Source organism: Leiobunum rupestre, chromosome 5, assembly GCF_980474605.1.
Source record: "Leiobunum rupestre chromosome 5, qqLeiRupe1.1.hap1, whole genome shotgun sequence".
Taxonomy (NCBI): Eukaryota; Metazoa; Arthropoda; class Arachnida; order Opiliones; family Sclerosomatidae; genus Leiobunum; species Leiobunum rupestre.
In genome coordinates this window covers 53,804,538-53,815,442 of record NC_143388.1, presented here as the reverse complement: position 1 = coordinate 53,815,442, position 10,905 = coordinate 53,804,538, and positions in this window count along the sequence as shown.

Below are 10,905 nucleotides of genomic sequence, written 5' to 3'. Positions count from 1 at the left end.
AGTTATTCTTTTCTTTACGTTAGTCTACAGCATCCCGAAACCTAGGAGCAACAAACACAACACCCCACACAAGGAGAACGCAACCCGTCAAAAGTCGTGGATTTTCTTGCGTACGTTTTTCACTGGCTAGACGCTTTAGCGCCTGCTGCCGTCGGAAGGGGAAAATTCCGAAATTGTCTCCCCCCCCCGCCCGTAAAACTTTCAGCGTAGAATCTCGTGACGCTCGTCCAATGAAATTCGTACACAACCGTTCGTTAGCGTGTTTAAAGGCTAGCTGCGTTCTCCATGTGTTTGTTGCTACTAGCCGAAACAATGTTTAGTAAAAACATAATAATTTGAAATGGAAAAACGAAATATGGCATTTAATTTACCTTTCAATGTTTTTACAGCAACATCCGAAACCGCCTCTTTGCCGATTCCCAGAGCTCTGCCCTTGATGACTTTCCCGAAAGCTCCTTGTCCCAAAATGTCACCCAATTCAAGTCTGTCCTTCGAGAATTCCCATATCTCATCGTAAAAGTGCAAATTCGGATGTGGTACCACGACCTCTCTTTGAAATCGCCGGTAAGAATTGTCAATACTACGAGCGATTCTCTCCCGCCTTTGATTCTTTTTCGATATAGAATTACAAAAATCATTAAAATTCTTCACAAGTCATTGGTGGTCTCTGTAGTTATTTATTTAATCTCTTAAATTCAAATGAAAATTGTTATTTTCTAATTTATGGTTTAACGTAAGAGCTTTAAGCAATATCAAGAGTATCAACAATTGAGTTTAGTAAGTTTTTGTATTTGCGTATAACGAGAAATTCAAGCTAATTGTTCCTACATATAAATGGTTTCTACCTAAGTCAAAGTCTTGCTGAATATTTTAAATGAAAATTGCTTGACGCATCCCATTAAACAATTATTATACCTCTCTTAAACGAAAATCCGCTGCTGTCAGAGCCATGCATAAGGCAAGAATAACGACTAATGTGTAGGTGATGATTTTCCATGTAGTGGAATCTGAGGGCTTGTGTAATTGAACATCAAAAGTTATTTGTGGATGGTTTTCTTCAGTGGAGTAGCATGTATACACTCCGATCGTCTTCTTGGTTGCGACAAAGTTCAACACGCTGACGTTATTTCCATTCTGTACTACATTGTTTTTAATCCAAGTGATATTCTGCGAACAGCATGCGACACTGTTACTACAATCCAGTTTGACAAATTCGCTTTCTTTAACAATCATTCGAATATCTGTAATTGAATAACACACTGACTACCAAATATCCCTATTTGCAAATGAAATAACTTATAAAACTAGTCTTAATTTAAAAATTTATGTTAGCTACAATTCTCACCCATTTTCCAAAAATAATAATTGGCTTGCTTAGAACCCAACTTTCGCTTAAGATAGGTAGTAGTAAAAATAAATCTAGTTGCGTTTCTGTGAAAGACGTACTGAAAGGTTCATAGCTTCGTATTTTTTGAAACCAGTGAAAGTGTGTAAATATTAGGGTGGTCCTTATATGGATCAAACATTTGTTTGTCGAATTTTTGACAGGACACCATTTCATTTGATTTTGTACCCCAAGAAACTAATTCAGTATTTATTTTTAATTTTTTTAAATAATACTTAGGGGTCACTAGCAAAGTTAGAATTTTAATAAAAAAAATTAAACCACTATATTAATCACTAACTTGTATTTATTGATATAAAACATTAACATGCAAAATTAATGTTTACCCTTACAAAATATTTCTATAGGTTTTCTATGGAATCTTATAGAAGCGTATAGAGCGCCTATAGATTTCTATGTCCTATAGAGTGCTCTATAAATATTTCTATAGAAAATACACGAATGTTTTCTTTAGAAATTATATGGATTGATTTCTATGATGTTTTCTACAAATAATTATATCAAAATATACCAGCAATGTCTTTAGAAATTATATGGATTGATTTCTATGGTGTTTTCTATAATTATTATATCAAAATATACCAGTTATTTCTATAGAAATTATATGGATTGATTTCTATGGTGTTTTCTATAATTATTATATCAAAATATACCAGTTATTTCTATAGAAATTATATGGATTGATTTCTATGGTGTTTTCTATAATTATTATATCAAAATATACCAGTTATTTCTATATAAATTATATGGATTGATTTCTATGGTGTTTTCTATAATTATTATATCAATATATACCAGTTATTTCTATAGAAATTATATGGATTGATTTCTATGGTGTTTTCTATAATTATTATATCAAAATATACCAGTTATTTCTATAGAAATTATATGGATTGATTTCTATGATGTTTTCTACAAATAATTATATCAAAATATACCAGCAATTTCTTTAGAAATTATATGGATTGATTTCTATGGTGTTTTCTATAATTATTATATCAAAATATACCAGTTATTTCTATAGAAATTATATGGATTGATTTCTATGGTGTTTTCTACGATAGTTATATCAAAATATACCAGTTATTTCTATAGAAATTGTTGGCTATTTGTATTCTCGAGATTAATTTGCCAAATGGAAGTATAAATTGGCACCAAAGTGAAAGCTCAAAATTATTATGGTTAATTTAAGCGACTATCTACTACAGATACTAAAATTTGAAAACACCCCAATGTTGGTTTCAGCTGATATTTGGTAAATGTAAGTATAAATTTGCACGAGGGAGTGGAAACTGTAAATTGGGCAGGATAAAAGTGGCTAACTACAGTTATTTTATTTTTTAAGTGTTTTGTTTCTTATCACACTATCATGTTTTTCTATATAAATATTCTAGTTGTTCTATAAAAATATCCTAGGTGTTCTATAAAAATATCCTAGGTGTTCTATAAAAATATCCTAGGTGTTCTATAAAAATATCCTAGGTGTTCTATAAAAATATCCAAGGTGTTCTATAAAAATATCCTAGGTTTTCTATAAAACAATCCCTGTACTTTCTATAAAAAAAAACTAGTGTTTCCGCTCATTTTCTATAAAAATCACCGGTTTTTTTCAGTATAGTAATTATTCTAGATCTATAGAAAAATTACCCAAATTTCTATAGAAATTATATAAACTATTCCGAAAGTAATTCTTTAGAATTTCCATGGAATCTTTTGGTAAGGGTAGATTACAAATAAGGATACCCTTTTAATATTAAAATCATTTATATTCAGGATACAAGAGTGTATTTTTTTATCAGGATATTTCTTTCGGTACTCATTCAAAACAACACTTTATTATATTCCTCCAATAAGGCAACACCACTCTCAGAAATATTATTCACTATCCGCATAGAATGGACGATTTTCTTTGCAGCCTCAAAATCAAAGTCATCCTCCCAAATTTCAACATATATTTTCAAAAAATGTGATGAGATACCCAGTATATGGAAAAATTGTAAAGAGTGCTAGTCACAAAGTCTTCTATGCTTTTTTCGGTGATGCGATCAACATTGATGTTTTTCTTTTTGGGAAATTCTCCACACCTTCGATTCTTAGTGCCTCTACCATATTTTTTTCTATCTTTAACTGTAAATGACAGTTTTTCGCCAAAATTGAAAAGATAACAACTATTCCGACAAGTACCATAAATGGCCCAGTATGTTTTCATTGTGACTTTGGCCTTTGTTTGGTTTATATTTTCAAAGGATGCAAGGTCTTTATAAATTGTAAGGCGTTTCTCGGTGCTGAATATCCGACCAGGGCTTGAAAAAGTATTTTATATTTATTAAGACTGTGAGAATACATCTATTTTTCACTGCTTTCTCTTCCTCTTTCGTCAGTTTAAACTGATTTTTAGCCATTCATTTAGCACGATGGAGATAAGCAGGCCTCCTAAATGAAACTCCTTTTTCAGGAACTCCTCCCAAGCAAATGATCGTTAGATCCGGCAACTCTTTATAGTCATCTCGAGGTTGATATACTTGAAGTTGTTTTTGAGCAAAATAAATCCTGTCTGCAGCAACATTTTCTTTGATTCTTAGAGAACGTGGTATAATAAATTTCTCTTTTAAAATCACTTCGATAAATTTTGTAGCAGTTCTACTTAAACCTTTTAAACAACTGGATATCAGGACCACTAAACAGACCGAGCGATAGACTGACTACAGCTTATCTCATTATTTCCATTATATGATGGCGACAAGCCAGCCGAATCATAACTTTTACATTTTTCTTCTCCAGAAAATCACAAGCTCCATTTCTAAACAGGTGTTTACAGCTGTAGTGTCAAAACACGATCCAATTTCGGAACCTCTAGAAGCTGATCGACTCCAAGTCCTGATACCAAAATTGGCAGACGATCTACAGTTTCATGACCACTTATATATTCAATTAACTTGTCCTCTCAATGAATCGTTAGTGGAAAATCAGATTGGAACTCCCTTTAAAGAGACTGCTATTAATTTTCGATTTTTCAAACGCTGTCGACGAATAAAAGACCTATTAACATAAAGCTCTGGAGGGTCACCTCCTGCACTTTTCAAAATAAATGCTTCAACAACGGCAGCTTTTCTACTATTTTATTTAGAAACATCAAGGCTAGCAGCTAAGTGGTTATTAATTATTTCTTTTCGAGCTCGTTTTTGTGGCGGTGACGCTTTTGAAGATTCTGATAAGACTTCGAAATCAGATACAGTAGTTTCTTCGAAGAAGAAAGTAAGCACTTTTCTGTCAAAGCCGAGATAATTGTGTTTTCAATTTCACGCAATTTTGGGAGACGTACTGCTTTCTTTTACAATTGCTAACTTTTCTTAAACTTTTTTAACTACTGAACCAAATAAACCCCTGCGATCTTTCTGTAGTTGTGTTTATCCTCGTCTATAGTCAACATAATTTAAACTTCAGAATGAGCAATTTCAAACAAACCTTCTAATTTTTGTTGCCAGTCTCGTTCTTTTTTCTGTAATGCTTCCGAACGTTTTTTATTGTTCTTCTTTTTTTTTCAAATCTTGCAACTCTTTGAAGGGTTTTGCTATAGAACATAATACATGTTTTTTGAATCTCGTTGGTATACTATCTTTTTCCCACAAATTTATCACTTCACGTGCATCCACAGTCGCAGAATCGCGAACGGTTTTATTTGTTCGTTTTTGTAGTAGAAAATTAAACGTAATCCTTCACCAATAGAAGGTAATGTTGACTGATTCAGATTTGGTTTTGATTGGCCGATTAGCCAATTATTGATTTTATTTCCAGTTTATAAACTCTCGCAACTAGTTGTGGACGCTATGACAAGGTGAAACAAGTACGTATGGTTGGGGAAACAAAATGCGCCTCTCTCGCTAATGACTGAATTCAAACAAACGGGGGGGGGGCAGTGCTCAATCTCGATGCCTAGGCGCAGGAAAAAAATAGGAGAGGGGGAAGGGGGTTGACTGAAGTGAGCTAGTGAGTCCTTCTGCATGCTATTTCCTTTCAAAAAAGGCTTTTAAACATACCAGACTCACCAGATGCAATAAGCCGGATTCATAGTTAAGTGGCCATACAATGTTTTTTTTTAGAATTTTTTACTTATGGTAGCGACTTCTAAAACCTTTCAAAAAATAATTTAATAATAAACGTAGTCATTATTTTAGGGTAGAGAATCATATGACGGGGTGCCCAGTGCCCACCCAATTTTTTAAAAGTCAAAAAATAAGGACCACCTAATAAATATATATTAACGAATATTTGGAAGCCTAAATATTGCTATTTATTTTTTTAATACGATATATTGTTGTCGTATTTAATTAAAATAATTATTGTACGATTTTAAAAATGGGTTTTAATCAAGCTCTTAAAGCCTAATGTAAGGGAAATATGTAATCAACGTTTCCATAGCGGAAATAAAGTTGTTGATCATTTATTGACAAAAATGCGACAACCGAGCTTAGCAACAAAGTTTTAGAACAAAAGAGCAATTTAATGAAAAACCCTTGCACAAACTTTCAAAGGGTTTAATTGTTCATCAATATTAATGTTTGAATTAGGACATTAGGAAGTAGCAGCTTAGCGCAAGAAACAGTTCAATCAACTTAAAAACGAAAGCCTTTTAAAATTGAGGAAATCGGTCAAGTATAGGAAAAGAAAACGAACTATTTTGATGAAAAAAACTATGAACAGAAAGTATTGTAACAATTAGGCAATTTTAAGCCAGCTTTGGACAAAATATATTTGTATTATAAACAGAAAAGGTACCAAATTGTAAAGGAACAATTTAAATACAAAAATGTATGTAAAGACAATGGCTTATACAAATGTTTTACTAGTTGGACTTAAAATGATTTATGAAGGTATTTTGGCTGGCCCGAATTTTGGCGATATCAATTATATTTTAAATTTATTGATAGAAATTAGTTTTAAAATGTTTCATTGATAGAAATCGCCTAAAGTTTTATGATACTAAAGTGTGCAAAATGAGATTTATTGTACTCAGATTTTTAAGTGTGGTTGAACATTTACACAGCCCCTTAAGGCCTTGTAGCCACATACAACGAAAAGCAACTAAATGTTATTTGGTCCACAACTATATATTTAATGAAAAATAAATGTACTTTAGTTTGAACTCTGTTAATTTTCAACGTAACTAACTGTACCTAAACTTTCGTTATCAAATCTTATTTCAACCGAAGCGTGATTTAACATAACCTAACTTATTTAAACGTAACCCTTTATTAGTTAGCCCAATTAAACTTAACCATACTAACTTAAATTGACCAAAACACCAAGCACAAACTAAACCTAGTTGGTTCGTAAACTTGTTTTTACCGTAAACTTTGTTTTTCAAATACAGCTACAAAACAATTTTCAAAATTTAAAAATACAAGAAAAATGTTTTTAATAATACTTTGTGAGAATGGCTGTTTGAAAGTGCCCCGGGGTACCACAGTGAAGTTTTGTTGCGGTTCCAAAGATGGAGGAAAATGAATCATATCGGAAGATGTGGGATACCAATGAGATGCTACGTGGGTTTTTAAGGTGACGGAGCTTAATGTTAGAGGATTTAAAGAACACTAAAAATTGGGTTAAAATTGTCATTCTATCTAAGTATAAATTAAAATTTTTTAAAAGAGATTAACTTAAGAAACTGATATATCAATGAACTTACTAGAATTCGTTGATGATGGCGCACGGCGCGCTTGATAGGTTTCTATATTCAGTATAAATATTTCAATAAATAAACATTTCCAAATTCCTCCATACATTTTTCCTAAAAATAAAAGGAAATAGTTAAAGATCATAGTTTAATTTTTTTAAATGAAACCTCGGCCAGGCTTGAGCTGGCTAAAGAATTCTTGGAAGGAAAATTCAACTCTCTATATTACTGCGTAATTTGGTTATTTAAATTTGAAAAAAGCACAAGATGGTTGATAGTATCTTAACATCGACGGACGACCGGAATTTATTTTCACTGGTAAGTTGTAGTTAGACATTTTCCAGAAAAAAGTTCTTTATAAATGTAACACGAATAGGCTAATATAAAATAAATTCATTCATTTAGCAGTTTCTATGGAGTTATGAAGGTATGGAAAATGGTAAGCACTACCAAAAGGTTGGCGATTCATGAATACACAACGGTTTTGAATCACAATTTTTTTAAATTTACTTCTTTTCCACATATTGTTGTTCACATCTATCAGTCTCAAAGGTGTTGAACATCACAGTTAATTTTTACGCAGTAATAATCATTTATTCATCAAGAATGCGAATTTATGCTAGAATTATTTTTAGTATACGTAATTTTTATGATACTCAAGTTGGTCACGTGTTCAGGAGACACTTTACCGCCGCATAGCACGATTCGCTATCCAACGTTGCGTGTACACATCAGAAACACATATTCAGAAATATGTTTCACGGATATATCGTGAGATGGCTTTGCAATAGGCAAAACAACAACTGCTCTTAAACAATTTAACACAACCTCCTGACAGTAATCATCTTAAATGTAATTTTTTCCAAATAGCGGTTTTTATATTTTCAGCAAAAATAATAGTTCATAAATATTTTAACCAGATATTTGTGAACTAAATTATTTTTTTCAAAATTTAGTTACAGCTTGATGTTTTCGAATAAATTTTCTAATTTTCATAAATACAATTGCAAAGGCTTTTTTCGATTTAAATAAACAGTTAAATCAGGGGTTCTCCAAAAGTCTATCTCGACATTGAGAATGGTGACCTCGCCCTTAAATAAGCAATATTGAAAGTTTTCAATTTGGGCACCCCTTATTTAAACGAACCATTTAAACTAGTCACTAATTTTGAGGATATCGGCTCGAATGTTTGTAAATAATGTTTCTGAAAATTGCAATACCTTTCTACCGATAATATAAATAAAATTTGTGATGTCCTTACCATTAGAAGATTAAAGCAATTAACTTATTCAAGTGGTGTTTAATTTAATTTAACACTAAGTAGATCATCGAAGATCGAACTTTAATTTCAATGGCTGATGCTTCAAACTCTCAACGAATCTTCAGCGTAATGTACATACGTCTATGCGCCAATATTCCAAGGACTTTAGTCTTTCCGTTTTAACAGGTTTTCGTCTCTTCCACGAATTTTTTTAATTCTACGTAATCGTCAAAGAGCATATTGCCGTGCTTTCCGCAATATAAAATACGACATCGGTTTACCCCAAAGAATTTAAATTACTAAAGATAAGAATATTTTTTTTAAATATAAGGTTTTTTTGGTTATAAAGTTCAACTAAGTAAGCTATGCGTCAGAATCCGCTCGCTTTATCGAAAGTTGAACACCCGAAAACTAATTAAACTAAACCTTTTTTCTATACACGTTATAAACAGGGTGTCTCAAATTGTTAGATCAGGCCATTTAATCTCTGAACGTAAGATATTTAAGAAAGCTTTCCCCAACACCTATATCCGGCCTTGGTTCGAAAATAATTTTACTTTTTTATTGAGTACGCAGGCATCAAAGTTTTCGAAACTCGTCAACACTTTGAAATGACTCCTTCTTTTAGTTTGCTATTCTTTTATACAGAGTGAATTTTTTTAAATTTACAATGTTTAAATTATTGGGCTGAATTATCAAAACGTAATTTTTCACCTTAGGATATTTGATGAACTTTTGACATTAAAAATGTTGTGGACTGTCATGAAAATCGCTAGTTCGATAAAAAAGAAAACCAAACACGTAAAAACATGATTTAATAGTTGGGCAACACATTTCGTTTCTGTTCGATAGCAAACTTGGAATGACTAAATAATTCAGTTAATGCTCATTTTAAAATAGCCACAAAGCTGTGACGTATCGATGGATTTTGGGCCAACATTTTAAACTTAAACATAAATGTTAGAGTAAACCGTTGACCTGCAAATATTGAAGTTACTGCTAACTTTTACAGGCCAAAAATTTGCAAATGACAAGCTTTATCTTATTACCGGGAGCGAGTGTTTATTATTTGTTATCGTATCCCTGTACTCGGTAGAAGCGGTTTAAGGAAAATCTTAAAAGTTATTTGTTATTAATGTAATAATGGTGTTTAAAATAACAAAACTATTTCTGATATCACTCAAAAGTATTTTATTGTAGTGTTATCTCAATTATAAGAACGGACAAAGAAATTTAATTTTAAATAAATTAAGGAAATTATTAATTTGCTGATTAAGCAAATGCGTTATTAAATAATTTTGCGGTTTTACTTACTCAATAAAGGAAATTATTGAATTTATTTATAATACAATTTTAAATTATTTTCAAGCAAATTGCATATTTTAAATTATATAATTAAGGAATTTCCTCATTTTCTAATAAATTAAATGTACAATTACCGAAATACGTAAATTAATAACTTTCTGATAAATGAAATGGGTAATTAACTAAATGCGTACCTTGCAAATTTTCTGATAAATTAAATAAAGAATTAACTAAATATGTAATTCGCTAATTTCCTTATTCAATTATTATTAAAATTGCTTAATAAGTAATTCCAAAATACTACTGAATCACTATAGAAATAATTATAATTTTCTATTTGAGGAAATTCCTTTTTTTTGTTAAATATGGAATGAGTTAATTAACTAAGGAAAACTTCTTATCTGACAATGAAACAAATATCAGCTCTACTAATTTTGGTAAATAATGGTTATATTAATAAAATTATTAATAATTTAATATATACTTAACTATCGAAAAAACAAGCGAAATACCTAATTAAGCATATGACCAATGTTCTAAATATGCTTATTTTAAAAGTATTTCTTGAACGCTGTTTATTATTTTCCAGAAGGGCAAAAAGTCTCGAAGTGAAAAATTACCCATTTGGTTACAGCTACGTTTCCACTAACGCGCGTAACGGCGCATTCCTCTCTGTGCCTTTATGATTACCAGCGGAAAAATAGTAGCATTACACGTGCTTTTGGAAACAATTTATTATCTTCTACGATCGCTATAGCTAGAGGTTTTTTTTAAAGAACTGTTTAAATAAGAAATTCGACAAAACATATTGAATAGGATAATACTCAATCACAATCAACTATAAAAATATGAATTCGATTTAAACTTTAATATCCTCTTAGCATCGGTATTTAGTTTAAATTAAGAAATTTTGATCCTTCATTAAAAACTCCGAAACTACTGTCTTTGTTCATATAAATAAATAAATAAATAAATAAATGAATAATAAGAAATCCATAATCATACCATAATACCCCCGCCGCGAATTTGGATTCAGCTTCATCACTGCAATTTTTTAATAAAACAATTAGCAATATAAAAGGTCTCTAATTTCTCTTGTTTATCTTTTTTAATTACAGCGCGGTCATATGGGTGTTGAATGATAGGTTATTGAATTGTTATATATTTAGACTTCTTTACGAAAACAGTAATGATGTTTACATTTATAAGTATTTTAAAATATTGAAAAAAAACCTTGTTTTTAATTACAGCATATCTTAC